Below are 19,758 nucleotides of genomic sequence, written 5' to 3' on the forward strand. Positions count from 1 at the left end.
ACAGCAGCATATGGACACCAGCCTAAAGGCGGAAACAACTCAACAGATTAATGGATCACAAAATGAAGTCCATCCACAGAGTGGAATGTTACTTGACCATAAAAAGGAACAAGGTTCTAGCTGGGCACAGTGGGGCACAGCTGAAATCTCACTTACCTGGGAAGCTGAGGCAGGAATACCACAAATTCTAGACCAGTCTGACAGCAAGACCCTGTCTCAAAATAAAATTTAAAAGAGGTGGGGATGTAAGCTCACTCGGGGAGTGCTTGCCTAGCAGGTCCTGGGCTCAGTCCTCATACCCCTCTAAAAGAAAAGAACGGGGTTCTGGGACATGCTACGGCATGAATGAACCTTGAAAAAATGCTAAGTGAAATCAGCAAGATACAAAAAAAGACAAATATGGTATGATATCACTGATATGAACTATCTACAACAAACAAATTCAGAGAGGCAGAAGGTTAGAACAGAGATGATCAAAGGTGGAGGGAAATGGGTTGGGAGTTACTCTTTTGTTGGGAGTTACTATTGTTGTTTTACAGACAGGAGATTGAACCCAGGGCCACATGTATGCTAGGCAAGCACTATCACTGAGCTACATCCCCAGCCACGAGTTAGTATGGTTACAGAGCTCCTGTTTGGGATGATGAGAAAGTTCTGGAAATGGATAACGGTGATGGTTGTGCAATATTGTGAATATATTTAATGGCACTAAATTGTATACTTTAAAATGGTTAGAATTGTAATTTCATGTCATGTACATTTACCACAATTTTTTAAATTAAAAAAAAAGAAACCCTTTATTGCTTTGACAATTGTGAGATTTTGACATTTTATGTGATAAGAAAAAGATACTGTTTTGCAGTCTTTTGGTCTGTCTCAATTGCAGGCTTGGGTTAGTTTGCTGGTCATATTTCCTTGTGTCCTTAAGGCATATTAACATATCTTGTTAAGAAAATATTCCAGAAACCCAACATGATCAGAAAACCAGGAGAATTTGCCAACAAGAAGGTATAAGCCAGTGGGTGATGGATATAAATCTAACCTTTGGCTTTCTTAGGGTGAAACGCAAGGCCTGACCCTGCCTGAGGCCCTGACTTTGCCACCACTGCACTATTTCTGCTGACCTGAGGGCTACAGGTCTGCATGCAGCTTCAGTCAAGGCGCTAAAGGACGAGGTCATGAAGCAGGCTTGCATGTGGGAGGGTACCAGCCCCTGTGCCAGCCAGAGTTGAAGGATTGCCCAGCACAGCCCCTGGACACGGCCTTTGCTTGCTGTTTCACCTGTGTTATTAGTTCCCGTGTCACCCTGAGAGCAATGGGGCTCTGCCTCCAAGGAGGGTGTGTGGGAAACTTGCCATCGCAACTTACTGGGAATTACTGTGAGTACTGTGCCAGGTGGAGGCTTTTGAAGGTGTCACAGAGGCCCCATCAGAAAAGGGCTGGACCAAGTTGTCCTGGAAGGGAAGGTGGCACCTAAGGGAACTCAGCAAGGGCTGAAGGAGCTGCCTCACAGAAGCAGAGCCAATGTGGACGACAAGCAAAGGGCGAGAGACTAGACAGCAGAGCGCTTTAGAAGGCAAGGTGTCCCTGTGGGAAACCCACTTTAGGTAAACTGATTTAGAGGAACTTGCAGAATAAGTAATGGATGGGGGTGAGTGGGTTTTGCTTTACAAAGGGACTCATAACAAGGTAAGAGTCCTTTCAATAGCATTTGAAAAATTATAAAAATCAAGTCTCCTTTTTTAGGATCTTCTCTACCAAAGAGACAGAGGGATGTTCACAGCCCATCTAGGAAGCTGAGATCACTCTAGAACTCATCTTATCTTTCCTGTTTGTAAAAGGAAAGGATTGGGTACTTTTTTTTTTTAATTTTTTTATTTTTCAGTTCTCGGTGGACACAACATCTTTGTTTGTATGTGGTGCTGAGGATCGAACCTGGGCCGCACGCATGCCAGGTGAGCGCGCTACTGCTTGAGCCACATCCCCAGCCCCGGATTGGGTACTCTTAATCCCAAGATGCTCTCTTCACTGTATAAAATGAGATCAATGTGTACTTGACACTAAGCTCATGCAAACTGCTTAACATATCACCTAGTAAATGGATGCACTGTGTTAGGTAAAATCAAAGTCCTCGCCATGACCTTGAAGGCCCAACTTGATCACCTCTGACTACTCCTCAGGACCTCAGCTCACACTCCTGCTCCTGGCCCACTATGCTCCTTTTATACTGACCTTCTTTCTGTTCCTGGTACATAGCAAGCTCTTCCCCACCTCAGGGCCTTTGCATTTGCTATTCTCTCTGCCTGGAATACTTTTCCCTGAGATTTTTCAGGAAAAAAAAAAGTCTCTTTCCTGACATCCAGCTATCAGCTCAAATACATCTTTTTTAAAGAGAGCTATCTCCAAGCTAACAGATACATAGAGAATTCAATACCCAGCCAGGAAGTCCTTTCTCTTAGAGTGCACATGGAACAAACAGACTTGCATGTATTTCCTCAGTACATCCCAACATATATTATGATACAAACAGGTTATCCAACCACAGAAACTGGAAATTCATTTAAAAATGGATTTTATTTATTTTTTTTAAAGAGAGAGTGAGGAGAGAGAGAGGGAGAGGGAGAGAGAGAGAGAATTTTTTAAAATTTATTTTTTAGTTTTCGGCAGACACAACATCTTTGTTTGTATGTGGTGCTGAGGATCCAACCCGGGCCGCATGCATGCCAGGCGAGCACGCTACCCCTTGAGCCACATCCCCAGCCCTAAAAATAGATTTTAAAATGTTGAGAAATTTACTAGATACATTAGATATTGCTAAATGACTCTTGGAAATATCTAGAACTGAACAATGAAAATGTTACATGTCAAAACTGGCGGGAGGTGGGTAAATAACACCTCAAAGGGAGTGTACAGGGGCTAGAGTTGTGGTTCAGCAGTAGAGCACTCGTATCACACATGTGAAGTATTGGGTTCAATCCTCAATGCCACATATAAATAAATAAAATAAAGGTATTGCGTCCATCTGCTAAACTAAAAAAAAAAAAATTTTAAAAAAGGAGTGTAAAGGGCTGGGGTTATGGCACAGTGGTAGAGTGCTCGCCTAGCACATGTAAAGCTCTGGGTTCAATCCTCAGCACCACAAAAAAATAAATAAAATAAAAGTATTGTGTCCAACTACAACTAAAAAAAAAAAAAAAAGAGGAGTATACAATATTACATACATTTGTCAGGAAACCAGAAAAATCAGAAAAGAAATAAGTTAAGCATTCAATCTAAAATACTGGAGAAAGGATAACACAACCAGCTGGGAAAAATTTGAGGAAAATAATAAATATTAGGGCAGAAATCAATGAGATGCAGAATACATGAAAAAACTAACAAAAGTCCTATGAAAAAAAATCAGTAAGTTGCAAGTCTTACCAGAGATGTGTCTCAGAAAAAGAAGAAAAAAAAAAAGCAATAAACTACAGAATTAAAAGACACAGCACAACTCTAGTTAAACAGAATTTTTTTTAAAAGACTATTACAAACAATTGTGCTAACAAATTCGAGCAGCTTCCCCGACTGCCCTCTTCCCTTCATTGTCTATTGTTGCCTCTTGGCTTGGAATATAACCTCCCGAGACAAGGACTTTGCTTGGCTCACAAATAAATACCAAGCCCCAAGAACAGAGTCTTGCACAGGCTCAGCCCGAACAGCTACTCATGAACGCAAGGGTCAATGTCCTCAAGGAGTTGTGAGGCCAGATAAGTCCTTCCTAACGCAGACTTCTGATTGTCTTCATTGGATCTGCTATGGTGGAAGGATGCCTGCAAGCCAGACCTCAGAGGAATGGATCTGATGGAATGGATGGCTCAGTGCTACCCCGAGGCTACTGCTGGAGCTATTCAAAGAAACTAGAAACTTCTGCTATGTAATTTTGCATAACAGGAAAAAAAAAAAGAGAGAGAGAGAAAAGTGTCATAGAGTGGGTAGAGAGAGGTGATGGGAGGGGAAGGGAGGGGAGGGAGGAATAGGAAGGGTAGCAGAATACAATAGACACTAATATGGCTGTATGTATAAATGTGGCTCTAAAAACCAATGTGATACTGCAACCTGTACACGTGGAAAAAAAAGAATTCATACCTTACTTGAATCAAATGTATGATATGTCAATATCATTGTAATGTTTTGAGCAACTAATAAAAAAAAAAAAGAAGGGCTGGGGATGTGGCTCAAGCGGTAGCGCGCTCGCCTGGAATGCGTGCGGCCCAGGTTCGATCCTCAGCACCACATACAAAGATGTTGTGCCCGCCGATAACTAAAAAATAAATATTAAAATTCTCTCTACCTCTCTCTCTCTCTCTCTTTAAAAAAAAAAAAAAAAAAAAAGAAAAGAAACTAGGAACTTCTGGCTCAGTGAACCACACCTGTGCACACAGCCCAGCGTTAAGAGAAAGGAGAGAAACGGTTTGACAGTTCCTCAAAAATTCAAACAAAGGATTATCAGATAATCCAGCAAATCCACTCCTAGATACAAGCCCAAGAGAACTGAAAACAGGGATGCAGAAACCTGCACATTCGTGTTCACAGAAGCACTGTTCACTACAGTCAAAGGTGGAAACTGCCCAATGTTCATCAGCAGGTGAAAGGATAAACACAATGTGATATGTTCATACAATGGAGTATTATTCAGCCACAAAAGGGAAGGCGTACTGATCCATGCCACAGTGTGACGAACCTTCAAGACAGTATGCCCAATCAAAGTAGATGGACACAAAAGGTCACGCATTTTATGATTCCATTTATAGGAAAAACCCAGGGCAGGTGGTTCCAAAGAAACTGAAAGCTAGGGGCTCAGGAAAAGGTTTGTGGGTATAAGGTCTCCTTTTGGGGTGATAAAAATGTTTTATAACCAGCAGAGGAGGCAGCTGCATGACACTGTGAATGTACCAAATGCCACTGAACTGTTCACTTGAAAATGGTTAATTTTCTACTGTACACTTAAAAGTTTGTTGAGCCAGACATGGCGGCATATGCCTGTAATCCCAGCAGCTCAGGAGCTGAGGCAGGAGGATTGCAAGTTCAAAGCCAGCCTCAGCAAAAGCAAGGCCCTAAGCATCTCAGTGAGACCCTGTCTCTAAATAAAATACAAAATAGGGCTGGGATGGGGCTCAGTGGTGGAGTGCCCCTTGGTTCAATCCCCTGTACTCCGCCAAAATTAAATTTGTTGAGAATAGATCTTATGTTAACTCTTGGAAAAAAATTAATAAAAAGGTTAATTTTATGTTATGCAACTTTTACCTCAATTGAAAGAAAATAAATAAATGAAGAGTAAAGTAGTACAAAAACCCACTTTTGGCCAGATGACTTGAGTGTTATAATCAACAGCTAGAGCTCAATATTACTATCCTAGAATAAACTGCCATGACACAAGAATAAATCTTGAAAATTTCCCCAAGAGTTTAATTATTACTTCAATTTTATTATTATTTTACAAGCCAGTTATTTCAATTTGACTTTTCTTATTTAGGAGCATTAACTCCTTAGCACCATCACCTGCTGGACCACTCCTGGGATGGCTCACGTGAACATCTGGATACTGAGGAGACCGCTCTTCCAAATGTTCTAACGTGGCACTAAGAGGTTTGTTTGGTTGGCTCTGCCAGGATGGGACATCCCTGATAATGATGTGGCCATCTGCTATGACTGTTATATGTCCCCCCAAAATTCAGGTGTTATCAAAGTGATAGTATCAAGAAGCAGGGTATTTAAGAAGGGATTGGGCCAGAAGGGTACCTCTCTCATGAATAGAATTGAGCCCTTACAAGAGGCTTCACACAGCATGTGGCTGGCTTGCCCTTCCAGCTGCCACTACTCCAGCACTCAACCTTCAAGGTGCCATCTTGGAAGAAGAGAGCAGCCCTCACAGATCCTGCCAGCACCTTGACCTCACACTTCCCAACCTCCAGAACTTTAAGAAATAAATGTCTGTCCTTTATAAACTACCCAGACTGTGGTATTCTGTCACAGGAACGCATATGGATGAAGCTACCACTAACCTATTAAGTTTTCCTTCCTGCTAGACTGTACCTGACCATGGTAAAGACCTGCTTCTTCTTCTAACTCCATACTTGAAAACTGGATTGATGGTGATGATGTAATTTTATTGAAACAATCCAACAAATTGAAAGCTTTGCACCCTGCTTGAAGATATTTTCTGAACGTTTTCAAAAGCAATTTGATTTCTTTTCAAATTTTAAATTTCAAATATCTTTGTATCTATTGCATTATAATTATTATGTATTCAAAAAGATCTCTCCCTTGTCTGTCAATTGATTTTTCTATCAAACTGTTGGAAAGTTCCTAGATGTTACTTTGAAAGTAAAAGTTTCCCATCATTTTTTGCTTTTTTCTATTTTAGAAATAATAAATCTAAATGTTATAAACTATTGATAGGCTTTCAACATATAAAGTACCTAAGGATATATTTTTTCCCACTGCAGTTACAACTAGAATGCTCACCTACATTAGAAAGTGAATGTTTACATATGGAAGAATCTAGTGACAAGCCTTCCTCACGTGGATGCTCTGACTGGCAATGACCGTTACTTACATGATGCCCAATCACTGCTCTCCCACAAGTTCAGAGATGCCAGCACTGATGTTGAAGTAGACATGTGACTACTTGACCTCTAGAGGCTGAGTCCAAAACTAAAGCCAACTGGCAGACTTGGGCCAATCAGGGGCTTAGGCTGATTGCGTTTAGTCGCTGGAGGCAGGCAGGGAGGAGGTGAGCATTCTGCATAATTCTCAGGGCAGGAAAGAGGCAACTTTTATCCCTCAACTGACCCAAAGAAAGTGGCTGCAATTTGTCATCCTTCTTCCCACTGAATTTCCTACTGGAGAGAGTGGAATTCACTGGGTGGAAAAAAAAAAGAAAAGGGGAAGTAAATAAAGAAAGGGTCAGGGTGCTGTGCTCCACAAACACTTCCTGCTGGTTGTGCTGAGAAACTGCCTACCAGGCAGCCTGTACAACTCAGCACAGTTCATGTCACATGAGCCTAACACTTGAGTTATAGAACTACTCAGAGGACAGTGTTCTGTTTTTTAACAGCTTCATTTAAGGGTAGAAAAGAATTGGGAAAACCCCCTAGAGAATGCTTTGTGATTTGCTTATGTGAACTTAGATGTTATTCTTATCAATAACACCTCAATAGTTTGGGAGGCTGAAGAGTCTTGGGACCCTTCTCTCTTCAGAGAAGACTAATAACAACTATCATCAACTATTTTTGCATGGTGGATAGAGGGACACACGGTGAACCAGGAAAGGTGAGGAAACTTGCAGAATGTTCTATTGGAACTAATGAGTTTGAGGGGTTTTTGTTTGTTTGTTTGTTTTGTTTATACCTTTATTTTATTTATTTTATGTGGTGCTGAGGATTGAACCCAGTGTCCTACACGTGATAGGCAAATGCTCTACCTCTGAACTACACCCCAGCCTAAAGAGTTTGAGTTATGACTTGACTATATAATAGGATTCATTGTACTACTCCCATACAGGTGGTCTTCAAAACAGAAATTGCTATTCAGAGCCAAAGAAACCTGGATCTCCCATTGGTTTGGATTGAGATCTGCTGCAGACTGTTTATTTGAATAATAATTCAGTAATTGTGGAGGAATGGGAAAGATCAACATATTAACAGTCTATATTCCAGAAAACCCTTTTTTACAAGTCACATAAAAGGCATGCCTCCGACTCCTTCTGTTGTTTTGTTTTGATTAAACTTCCCATAAGTTACAACATCACAAGAAACGCAGCTGTAGAGGCCACATTTCTTGGAAAGCCCCCCTGCTTCTTGCAACAGCCCTTTATCCTAGCAGATCCAGTTCAAGTTGAGTTGGTCTGGGTTTAGCTACCATCTTGAGGGAAGTGTGGATGGGTGAGGGGATGAAGGGTGGGTGTTCACAGCTCTGGACCCCTGCTGCCATGTGCTTCCTGAAGCCAGTCAGCTTAATCCTTCTAAAGTTGGCCAGCTCATCCCATTTGCTCTGGACTTTCTCAGGGTTAGCACTGGAAGCCCCATAGCCTAGGAAACTTCTGGGTCACTGATATACCAGATGGCTGATGACCTGCGTGTTTACTTCCCCTGCTTGAAGCTGTACCACATACAAAAGGCAAGCCTGAGTAGCATTAGTCCCTCTTCCTCTTCAGGCTGTCACCTGTCATGGTCTCAGTCTTTCTACCATTGACTAGGACTTGAACCTAGTTACTCCAAAAAGTCATTAAGAATGAGGTGAACATTTCTACACTATATTTAAAAAATCTTTATTTTCCCATTTTTAAGAGGAAAATGTCTAAATTCACATGAATTAAAGTTCTTTCTTAAGCTGGCACTATAGATTCCTGTTGAAAAGTTAAGTATGCATCTATTTCCATCTTATTTCTATCTTATGAAGGTAGACAGGCTATTTTGAAAAGAATAATTTCAATTAGAAGATGAATTGAAGAATTTCAGACATACAAATATGTGTATTACCTCAGTCTTCCTGACTTACAGCTTCTAGATGTTCTTCTTTCTCTTTTTCATACACATCACATTTGAGAATTAGTTAGTACAATCCTACAGGAGGAGTTCTGAAATTTTGTACAGGTATTTTATGGTGCTCACTATGGTTAGAGGGTATTCAAGCACTTAGGTAGGGACCAGAGATATATTCCACGCATGAATTGAACATCCTGCAAAAAGAAGGGCTATCCTATATTCGGCTCAACTTTCTTTCTTTTTTCTTTTCTTTTTTTTTTTTAAGTTTTTTTTTTTAACGTTTATTTTATTTATTTATTTTATGTGGTGCTGAGGATCGAACCCGCATCTCACACATGCTAGGCAAGCACTGTACCTTTCAGCCCCAGCCCCAGTGCCTTGGTTCAACTTTCAAATGTCCACCAGACATTCATGTTGGTTTAAAACAAAACAAAACAAAACAAAAAACCCAAAACAGCTTTTTCAACTTATTTAAACCTACAACCTAATTCCATTTAATTTTAGTCACAAATGTAACTATCACAAGAATTTATAACTATCATATATGTCCGGGAAGTGCTATACTATGTTTTGTTCAAAAATTGATAAGAAAAAAATTCAATTAAATTTTTTAAAAATAAAATTAAAACCCAGCAAACTTAACTAAGAACTGTTACCTTACTTCAGGAAATCACATCACCAGCAGCAATATCACATTTAAGTCATTAAGAAGCATCATATTTAAGTCACCAAAAAACACATTTGTAACTGTCATACATGAAGTTATTAAGTGCAAATATGTGACACAGTTTTGAGGATTTTCTTTTTCTTTTTCTTCTTTTTTGCACTAAGCATTGAAACCAGGGGCATTTTTACCTCTGAACTACACTTCCAGTCCTTTTTTGCTGCTGCTGTTGTTGTTTTGAAGAGGGGTCTTGCTAAATTGTTGAGCCTGGCCTTGAACTTGCAATCTTTCTGCCTCAGCCTCCTGGGTAGCTGAGATTGCAGGTGTGCATCTCCATGCCCATCTTGGGATTATTTTTAACTAATTTAGACCCCAATACTTTGAAATGGATGGGAGTCTTATGAAATATAGAGATGTTCCTAAATTTTATTCAAAGGGTGTTTCTTAAATGTTAATAAGCTTAAAGAGAAAAGTAGAATACTACAATATGCTACATTTTCTGTAACAACAGGGATTGATCTCTCTTATTCGTGCGCTTTTCTTGCTATCTCTCTCTCTCTCTCTCTCTCTCTCTCTCTCTCTCTCTCTCTCTCACACACACACACACACACACACTAAAGTATTTGCAAAAAGAAATCCCAAAAGGATAAAAACAATAAAAATGGCAACCACTGGATGGAGGGTGACAACAGAATGGCAGGAATGGCAATGTGACTTCTCTGAACATCTCTTTTAAATAGTTTTAAACAAAATAAAATCTTTTTAAATTAAAAATAACTGAATAGTTTGCCTTTGGAACTACATGTTCAACAAACTGAGTAAAAATCATATGTAATTTCACTATACAATACTACAATCCTATATTTAAAACATTTTTGTAGCTTGATGAAATCTGTTGTGCAAATCACAAAAATTATTAAATTTCAGTTACTCCTCATTTTCAGTAACAACAATCACTCCCCATAGGGCTAATGACATCCCCATTGCCTCTTATACTCAGTCTCTTCCTCCATCCATCCTCTATTCTGCTTTGCCTATCAAAGGATGTGGTCTCTAAGGTTTCCTTATATCCTAGAGACTGAAGGTTGAATGTGCTGGGATTTCAAGGCATAGTTATAAAAATAAGCCCAGCTTATCTACAAGAATATTATCCTTCCCATTTTTTCTATTTCAATAATCTACAATCCCTCCCACCCACACGGTAGGAGGAAACATTTGCAGCTCCTATATCTCATGAAGGACTTGTATGTAGAGTATATAAAGAACTTTTACAGCTTAAAGTAAAAAGACAACCCGATGAAAAAAAATGGGCAAAAAATCTGAACAAGATAGACAAAGAGCCAATAAGCACATGAAAGGAAGCTCAACATCATTACTCATTATGAAAATGCTAACCAAACATGTATCTACACATATACACACATATATTTTAAGTACAGGGACATTATATTTCATATTAATTTATTTGAGGACAACTAAAAGGATGTTAGAAAATATTTACTTTTGCAGGGAACAGTGGTGCACATAATTCCAGGTCCTATAATTCCAGGACCCTAGAAGCTGAGGAAGGAGGATCTCAAGTTCAACAAGGCCACCTTGGGCAACTTAGTGAAACCTTGTCTCAAAATAAAAAATGAAAAAGGCTGGGAAATGTAGCTGAGTGGTAAAGTGCCCCTGGATTCAATCCTCAGTAACACATACAAATTTTTAATTTTTTTTAAAGAGAGAGAGAGAGATAGAGAGAGAGAGAGAGAATTTTTAAATATTTATTATTTAGTTTTCAGTGGACACAACATCTTTATTTATTTGTATGTGGTGCTGAGGATCGAACCCAGCGCCTCGCGCATGCCAGGCGAGCACGTTACTGCTTGAGCCACATCCCCAGCCCCACACATACAAATTTTTTAAAATTTATTTTTACTTTTTAAGAGATATTGGGTCTGCTGGGTGTGGTGGCACACACCTGTAATCCCAGCAACTAGGGAGGATGAAGCAGGAGGTTCGCCAGTTCAAAGCCAGCCTCAGCAATTAGTGAGGCACTAAGCAACTCAGTGAGATCCTGTCTCTAAATAATATACAAAAAAGGGCTGAGGATGTGGTCAGTGGTTAAGTGCCCCTGAGTTCAATACCCGGTATCAAAAAAAAAAAAAAAAAAAAAAGAGAGAGAGAGAGAGAGAAAGAGAGAGATTGAGTCTGACTTTGCAGAAGAATTCAATTAATCAACAAATATGTGAAAAAATGTTCAACATCTGTAGCAATTAGAGAAATGTAAATAAAAACTACACTGAGCTTTCATCTCATCCCAGTCAGAATGGCAATTATCAAGAATATAAGCAACAGTAAATGTTGGCAAGGATGTGGGGGAAAAGGTATACTCATATATCGCTGGTGGGACTGAAAACTGATGCAACCATTAAGGAAAGTGGTATAGAGATTCCTCAGAAAATTTGGAATGGAACCACCATTTGACCCAGCTATTCCACTCCTCAGTTTATACCCAAAGGACTTAAAATCAGCACACTAGAGGGACACAGCCACATCAATGTTTATAGCAGCTCAATTCACAATAACTAAACTATGGAACCAACGTAGGTGTCCTCCAATAGATGAATGGATAAAGAAAATGTGGTATATGTACACCATGGAATATTACTCAACCTTAAAGAAGAATGAAATTATGGCATTTGCTGGCAAATGGATGGAGCTGGAGAATTTCATGCTAAGTGAAATAAGCCAATCCCCAAAACCAAAGGCCAAATGTTTTCTCCGATATCTGGATGCTAATTCACAATAAGCGGGGCAGAATATGCTACAGAAGAATATAGGAACTATCGATTAAACAGAGGGGGATGAAGGGAGGGGAGTGGGTATGGGGGTAGGAAAGATAGTAGAATGAATCAGACATTATCACCCCATGTGCATGTATGGTTACATGACCAGTGTGATGTAGAATACTCCATTTTTGTATGATGTGTCAAAATGCATTTTATTGTCATGTATAACTAATTAGAACAAATAAAAAGAGATATTGGGTTTGACAAGACTGAGATCCACTGATCTAGCAGGAAGCACAAAGATGATTATCTGATCAGCATGTGACCTTTTAGAATCAGAGTTTCGTTTCTATGTTTCACAAAATATTCAGTCAAGGACTCATGGAGAAAAACAGAAAATAAATTTATTGATGCATTGTAATGATACATAATAGAATTCACGATGCTATATCTGTAAATGCATGTAGTGTGATCAGTGTCTTTCCCCAGCACCTTCTCTTTCCCTCCCCTCCACCCTCCTTCATCTTCTCTACTAATCTACCTTCTGTTATTATCATTTTAATTAGTGCATTTGAATTCATATATACATTAAAATTTTTAAATATTTCTCACTTTTACTATCTCCTTGTTCTTTATTGAGATGTTCTATTTCTGGGTGTACAGGTACACATATATTTGCACATGCATCTGTCATTATGTTATAAACTGATACATTTCACAATATCTGTATGCCATATAAATGAATCTTATCTTTTTAAATGCCTAAACATGTAAACAATTTTTGTTGAAGACATTCAGGAACAAAGAACATGATCTCGCTGGGCTTTTATGGCTAAAAGCCATTGTAACACACATCAGTCTTACCAAGCTCTACAACCTAATGAAGCCTTATGATCACTTGGGTCTGTCACTGCTGGCCTCTCATGGTCTAAATGGTCCTAGACTGATAAGCTTTTTACAGTTCTCTGCTCTACTTTTTATAGGGACTTCATTCTTTTTATGGGCCATTTGTTTATTTATTGCTGCTCTTAGTGGCCTCTGGAAATGCCTCTCATTTCATTCTGACTTCCTGCATTCACATAAACATTTGTTTTAATGACTACACTACTGGTGACATTTTTTTCCCTTATTTTTTATTGGTGCATTATAATTATATATAACCTTCTGGTGACATTTTTCATCTGTTAGATCCGAGCACCACAGATGTGGTCTTTTCAATTCCAAGTTTCAAAAGGTACCAGTGTAAGTGAATAATAAGTAAGTCTATGTTATTATTAAGGAGTTATCTCCAGGGCAAAGGTGAGCCAGGAGTGCAGAAACAGGAACTGTAAAACTCGGCAGAATCCCCAGAGGCCCTTTTCTTAACCTCACTCACCTCTGTAGCTCTTTGCCCATCTCTTCTATTTTCTCTTCTGTAGACTCTTCTGGCTTCCTCATGAGCAGGATGGTTACTGTTCCAGTCACCTGCAGAGAACAAAGAGCTGCTTTAATCACAATGCCACAGTCAGAGAGAATCAGACTGGCTGGGTTTAAACCACAGACTGGTTGCCACCTGGTCTAATCAGCTATGGCCAGGAGGATAATGTTCATTGTTTTGTTACCAAAGTTTTATTACCAACTTTATTCTCCCTGTTTACTGTTACTAGGGAGGTGTCAATCACATGCTAAAACATTTGCTCTTTTAAGATGTACAACTCAGTGACTTTTAGTCTTTTCACAGTTCAGCAACTATCACTGCTGTTTCATTTCCAGAACATTTTTCATCACTCTAAAGGAAACCTCCCACTCATTAGCAGTCATCTCCCATCCTTCCTTTCTCCTGGCCTCTGGCACCAATATCTACTTTCAGTTTCTATAGATTGGCCTGTCCTGGATATTTCCTATAAATAGAATCTTACATCTTGTGGTCTTTCATCTGGCTTCTTTCAGCATGTTTTCAGGCCCATTCATGGTGTGGCATGGATCTGGACTTATTCATTTTTGTGGCTGAATAGTAGTCCAATGCATGGACAAGCCACATCTTAGCCATTTACTCATTAACAGACATTTAGGCCATTTCCCCTTTGGGGTTATTAAGAATGTAACTGTGAACATTCAAGTCTTTATATGAACGTATCTTTAAGTCTCTGAGGTACAAACTTAGAAGTGGAATTGTTGGCAGCTATGGTAATGTTTAACATTTTTGAAAATTATCAAATTGACTTCCAAAGCAGCTGCACCACTGTGTATTCTCCAGGGATATGTAAGAGTTCCAGTTTCTCTTCACTCTTGCAATCTTTTTTTATTGTCCACCTGTTTATTTATTAGAGCCATGTTAGTGGGGATGAAATGATAGCTTGCTGTGATTTTGATTTTCACTTCCCTAATGACTAATGAGATCAAGCATCTTTTCAGGTCCTATTGACCATTTATATATCTTCTTTGGAGAAACATTTATTGAATTAACTTCTGCCCTTTTTTTATACTGGGTAGTCATTTCATTGGTGAGTTGTAAGAATTCTTAGGGATTTAAGATATTAGACATTTATGAGACAGATTTATAAATATTTTTTCCCATTCTCTGGGTTGTCTTTTTACTGTCTTCACAGTTTCAACGAAGAACAAAAATTTTATTAAACTTTAACAAAATAGTACAATTTTTTCCTTTAATTACTTGTGCTTTAGGCATCCTATCTTAAAAAACAGATCTTTGTAATCTAAGGTCACAAAGATCTGCATCTTGTGCAGATCTTCACTGAAGAGTTTAATAATTTGAACTCTGATATTTAGGTCTTTAATCTGTTTTGAGTTAAATTTTTTATGTGGCAGTATGTAGGAGTCCAACTTCATTATTTTGCATATGAATATTCAGTGGTCCAATGCCACTTTTTTTTATATTTATTTTTTAGTTGTAGTTGGACACAGTACCTTTATTTTACTTATTTATTTTTATGTGGTGCTGAGGATGGAACCAAGGGCTTCGCACATGCTAGGTGAGCACTCTACCACTGAGCCACAACCCCAGCCCCCAAAGCCACTTGTTGAAGTCTATTCTTTCCTCATTGAACTGTCTTGCACCTTTATTTTTTTGCACCTTTATTTAAAGACTATTTCTATTAGAACTAAATTCCCAAAGTTGTTCAACAACTGACTGCACTCAATAGAGCAAGCAACAAAAAAGCAACTAAATGAGATTAGGATATGTGCATTTGAAAAGCCACGTAATCAGTTCCTTGTATTTTATATACATACCAAGAATATACTGGCTAGTATAATAGATATGCTGATTGGGTTATGCCAAACTTGCCAAAATGTATACTTTAAATGTATGCAGTTTATAGTTCATCAATAATACCTCACTAATGAAATTTGGTTTTGGTGGTGGCATTTCCAGCACTGGGGATTGAAACAGGGCCCTGTGCATGCTAATCACTGAGCTATAATCTCAGGCCCTAAAGTGATTTTTTTTTTTAAAAAAAGGTAAGCCAAAAATGATGGTGCATACCTATAATTCCAGCAGCTGGGAAGGCAAGAGGATCACAAGTTCAAGGTCAGCCTCAGTAACTTAATGAGGCCCTAATCAACTTAGACCCTATCTTAAAATAAAAAATAAAAAAGGATTGGGGATATAGCAAGAGTGTAAATTCAATATTTTATTTCCCTAATCATTTTTCAGGATCAGCCTCTTGGGACTCGTGATGTAACCAACTAGTGATTCTTGAAAACTTTTATATTTCTTTTAACTGATCTTGCTCCAAAATATAAACAAATCACTTGAATTCAGGATTTATAATGCTGGGGTTAACTCATTACTATGGGATAAATACTAATGAGGGCTGGACATGTGTTCCGATTCTTAAGGAAAACTATTTTTAAGTCATCTCTCAATGAGGACTTAGAAAATGGACTAATCCTTTTCTACATAGCACTCCCAAGTGCACCAGCCATTTTGGCAGAGACTTCAGCCATCTAGCACCTCCATATCCCTAGCATCAAGAACGCTGCAAGCACACAGCATGTATTTAAATCTATCACCATCTTTCCTGGGACCATTTTGGATTGAGACAGGTGGCATCTTTGTTCCTCCTTCTAATTTAACAATTCTATGTACAGGGGCAGATGCTATCTTTTGAAAATTTTCTTATTAATCCACCTTTTTATATTTGGAAAACATGGTGGTATGGCTTAGGAATCTTACATCCAAATAGTGAACAAAAATTTCTGTCAAAGATTTTGTACAGAATCTACAAACTAAAAAGCAATTGGACTTGGGATGGAGCATCTGCCTAGCATGCACCAAATGTCAGATTCAATCTCCAGCACTGGGAAAGACCCAGGAAGTAAACACATGGGAACATTTAGGGGAAGCATGGCACACTGTTTGGAAGAAATAGTGCATTGATTTAAAATGATCATTATAAGTCTACAGTGACATGGAAATTGGGAAGTATGAATCGGAAAATGAAAAGAACTTTGATTACAAACTAAGAAATTACCTGCTAGACTTTGCACTGCATGAAGACAGGATGTTTTGCTTGTTCTGTTCCTGGTCAGTACCTGGCACCTGGAAGATACTTATTAATAGTTGTTGAAAGCATTAGTGAAACTAAATGTTAAACATTTCTGAAAACAAAGCTGAAGGTGTAACAGTGGTCCACTTTATCTTTTGAATATAGCCCTCCTTGCTCTGAGTCTTATTTTTAAAGGGACCTGTGCTTTTCTCTCTTCTCCCCTCTTCCCCTCCCTAACATGAGGGAGACAGTGTTATCTTTTCTTCCCTTAGTTAATTGTCCTTGAACACACCCACGACAGGAAGGAGATATCTACCAGAGGATCTAAGAAGTGAATTTCAACACACCTTCAGTTTGCACCTGGGATCCCCTGTCAGGACACACCTGGAATGAGGCCTTTTTTGGGGGGAGGGGGTGGGGACAAGGATTGAACTCAGGGGCACTTGATCACTGAGCCACATCCTCAGCCCTATTTTGTGTGGTCTTTGAATAGCTTCTTTTAAAGCCCAGTTCTCCCTGATAGGCAGAAGCATAGCCTCAGGGACAGGAGATCCTTGTGTGTTTCTCCTTTGCTAGCAAAGCAATAAATCTTTTTTCCTTTTTCTCAAAACTATATCCTCATTATTGACACTAGGAACCAGGACCCAGCTTTCCAGTGGTTACAAAGGGAACAGACAAACATTCATGTGGAAAACTGTAGTCCCAAGGCAGAACTATGGTGCTTCCCTGCTTGCCCTCTATTCTCCAATTCTCCCTAAAACTGTTCTCCGTTCAAGGATGGCCACAGGAACACCTCTCCTGGCCCTGACACTTTCTCCTCCAACCTGCAAATAAGGAAGTATGTGACTTGGAGCAGGAATGTTGGTCTGGCTTCAATTCCAGCAGGAGTATTTTACTGGGCATGAGGTTCCAGCCTGGGGCTCTGAGGACACCCAATACTTAGTCTTTTCCCCCAGAGGCTTAGAAAGCAGCTCTGCCCCAGGTCCCCTATATAGCCTCCTGGTAGGGGCTGTTCTCTATGCCCCGGGTCCTCTATGGATGTCACTCTTACCTAGGTCACTAAGGGATCGGCTGTTGCCCCTAAAAGAAGAACCGATGCGAGACAAATCATGGGAGAAGTTCCACTTTATTTCAAAAGGCTATGTGCTTATATAGATCTAAGGATAGGAGCCAGGACTTAGGTAAACGACGGGCGCTTGTTTATTGGTAAGTTCTTCCAGATGTCAGTTCCGGAGCCTACGAAATTAGTTCTCATTGGGCTGGGTTTTCTGCCAGCGGAATTGAAAATTGGCACCAGTGGAAACAAAGACACAGGAAGAGAAGCTGCCTGGGCACCATATTAAATAGGGAATATATGACCAACATTCCCCCCTCTTTTGTGTTGTTTTTGGAACAGGGACATCATTTGACTCTGGCTACTTCCTGCTGAGTAGGGGTGGTGTGGGGCATTATCCCTGGATGGAGGAGGTCGTTGGGGTTGGTCACCAGCCATTAGGTCTCGTAACAAGGGCTCCAGGAAGCATCGGGAGCGCCAATGTCATGTCAAAATAGCGCTTCCAATATTTCCTAGTGTCCCCGTCATAAGGGGCATCACCAGCACCTGAAGAAGATCAGAGCAAACAAGAACAAGATGAAGATAAGAATTAAAACAAAGGTCAGTTTTCGGTGGGAGTTCCATGCTGGAGGATGACAGAGAAGAGGCCAAGGGCCATGAGGAGGCTTAAAAGGACATAAAGGCTCAAAAATCCCGGTTGACAGGCTAAGAGATCCTCTGCCATCCTGGATTTTTGTCTCCCGCTGTCCGATGTCTGTCGTTTTTCATTGTGCCTGGTAGTAAGCTTCAGCACTGAGTGAGCTGTTCTCTTGAGGATATTCGGGGTTCATCGGTCATCAGAGGCTGGTAGTTCCTAAGCAGAAGCTGGTTGAAAGTTTGATTAGAAATTTTCTGTAATTGGGTTTTAAGGAACTTCGTTATGCAGGGCAAGAGAGAGCAAAAAAGGAGTATCCCAATAAGGGGCCCCAAGAAAGGTAGCAAGTATGTGGCGAGAGAAGATTGGAAGAACCCTGCTATGGGATTAGGGGAGGTGGTTTTGAGCAATTGGGTCGATAATTCCTGCAATTTTACAACATTCTTTTCTATTAGCCCAGACTCATTGATATAGCAGCAACATTCCTCTATGAGGAACAGGCATGTACCCCCTTTTTCTGCAGTGAGGAGATCAATCGCCCACAGGTTCTGTAAAGCCACTTGTGCTAATGAGGAAACCTGCCGCTGCAAGGAACCCAGAGATTCAGCAGTGGTATCGAGCGCTTCCTGCAGTTTTTGTTGAAGGTCATTGGATGCCCATAGAGCATGACCTATAGCTCCACCAGAGAGTCCGAGACTCGCCACTGAGGTTATTAATGTGAGGCCTACCAGAACCGGCAGAAAGACTGCCCTACTGGTGCGGGAAGGTGGGACCAATTGTCGGAATTCAAAGACAGCTGAGGAACTACAGTAACCAAGAAACAGGTGCCTGAGACATTGGTTGTTGTGGAGGTGGGAAGCCTCTATCAAATTAGTTATGAGAGCCGAACAAGTGATCATATTACCTTTGGTAGTAAGTAGACCTCGCTCCTTCCAGATTCCAGAATGGGATAATAGAATATGGAAGACATATTTTGAGTCAGTATAAAGGGTGAGGGATTTGCCCTGCGCTAGAAGGCAAGCAAGAGTGGCTGCTACAAATTCGGCCTGTTGGTTGGTGGTTCCTGAAGGCAGAGCTTTGGCTTCTATAATCTCAGTGGCCGAAACAATGGCGTATCCAGAGTAATGAGTGCCATTTTGCCTAAAGGAACTGCCGTCAGTGAACCAGATAAGGTCAGGATTGGTGAGTGGTCCCTCAGAAATGGAAGAATGACAGGGGAGGAAATCATCCAGGATTTCAAAGCAATTGTGAACTGGAGCATCAGGTGTGGAGGTCGTTGGGAGCAGGGAGGCAGGGTTCAGTGTAGGGCAAGAGAGGAATGTAATATTGGGGTTTTCCAGAAAGGAAGTGAGGAGTGACAGAACTCTGAATGGCGGAAGGGTTTGAAGGCCCTTATAAGCTAAAAGATCCTTCAAATGGTGTGAGGAATGGATAGTTAAAGGGGCCCCAAAAGTCAGCTTAGAGGCTTCTTTGTGTAAGATTTGTCCAGTAGCCAGAGCTCTTAAGCAAGGGGCCCACCCACGGATGGTAGGATCTAATTGCTTGGACAGATATGCCACAGGTGCAAATGTAGGCCCATAGGTTTGACCCAAGACCTCAAGTGCTTGTCCCCCTTTT

At 40.1% G+C, this 19,758-nt stretch overlaps 1 long non-coding RNA gene across 1 annotated transcript; it reads right to left on the minus strand.

Annotated features, from left to right (window-relative positions):
• Positions 1–6,820: 6,820 nt before the first annotated feature.
• On the minus strand, positions 6,821–16,721 carry LOC143407479 (uncharacterized). Its single transcript, XR_013092354.2, has 3 exons — positions 16,439–16,721; positions 13,339–13,427; positions 6,821–6,900 (listed from the first exon to the last, which is right to left on the minus strand). It is a non-coding gene; the product is annotated as an uncharacterized LOC143407479 (long non-coding RNA).
• Between the last annotated feature and the right edge of the window lie 3,037 nt (positions 16,722–19,758).

This window comes from Callospermophilus lateralis, chromosome 1 (genome assembly GCF_048772815.1).
Source record: "Callospermophilus lateralis isolate mCalLat2 chromosome 1, mCalLat2.hap1, whole genome shotgun sequence".
Taxonomy (NCBI): domain Eukaryota; kingdom Metazoa; phylum Chordata; class Mammalia; order Rodentia; family Sciuridae; genus Callospermophilus; species Callospermophilus lateralis.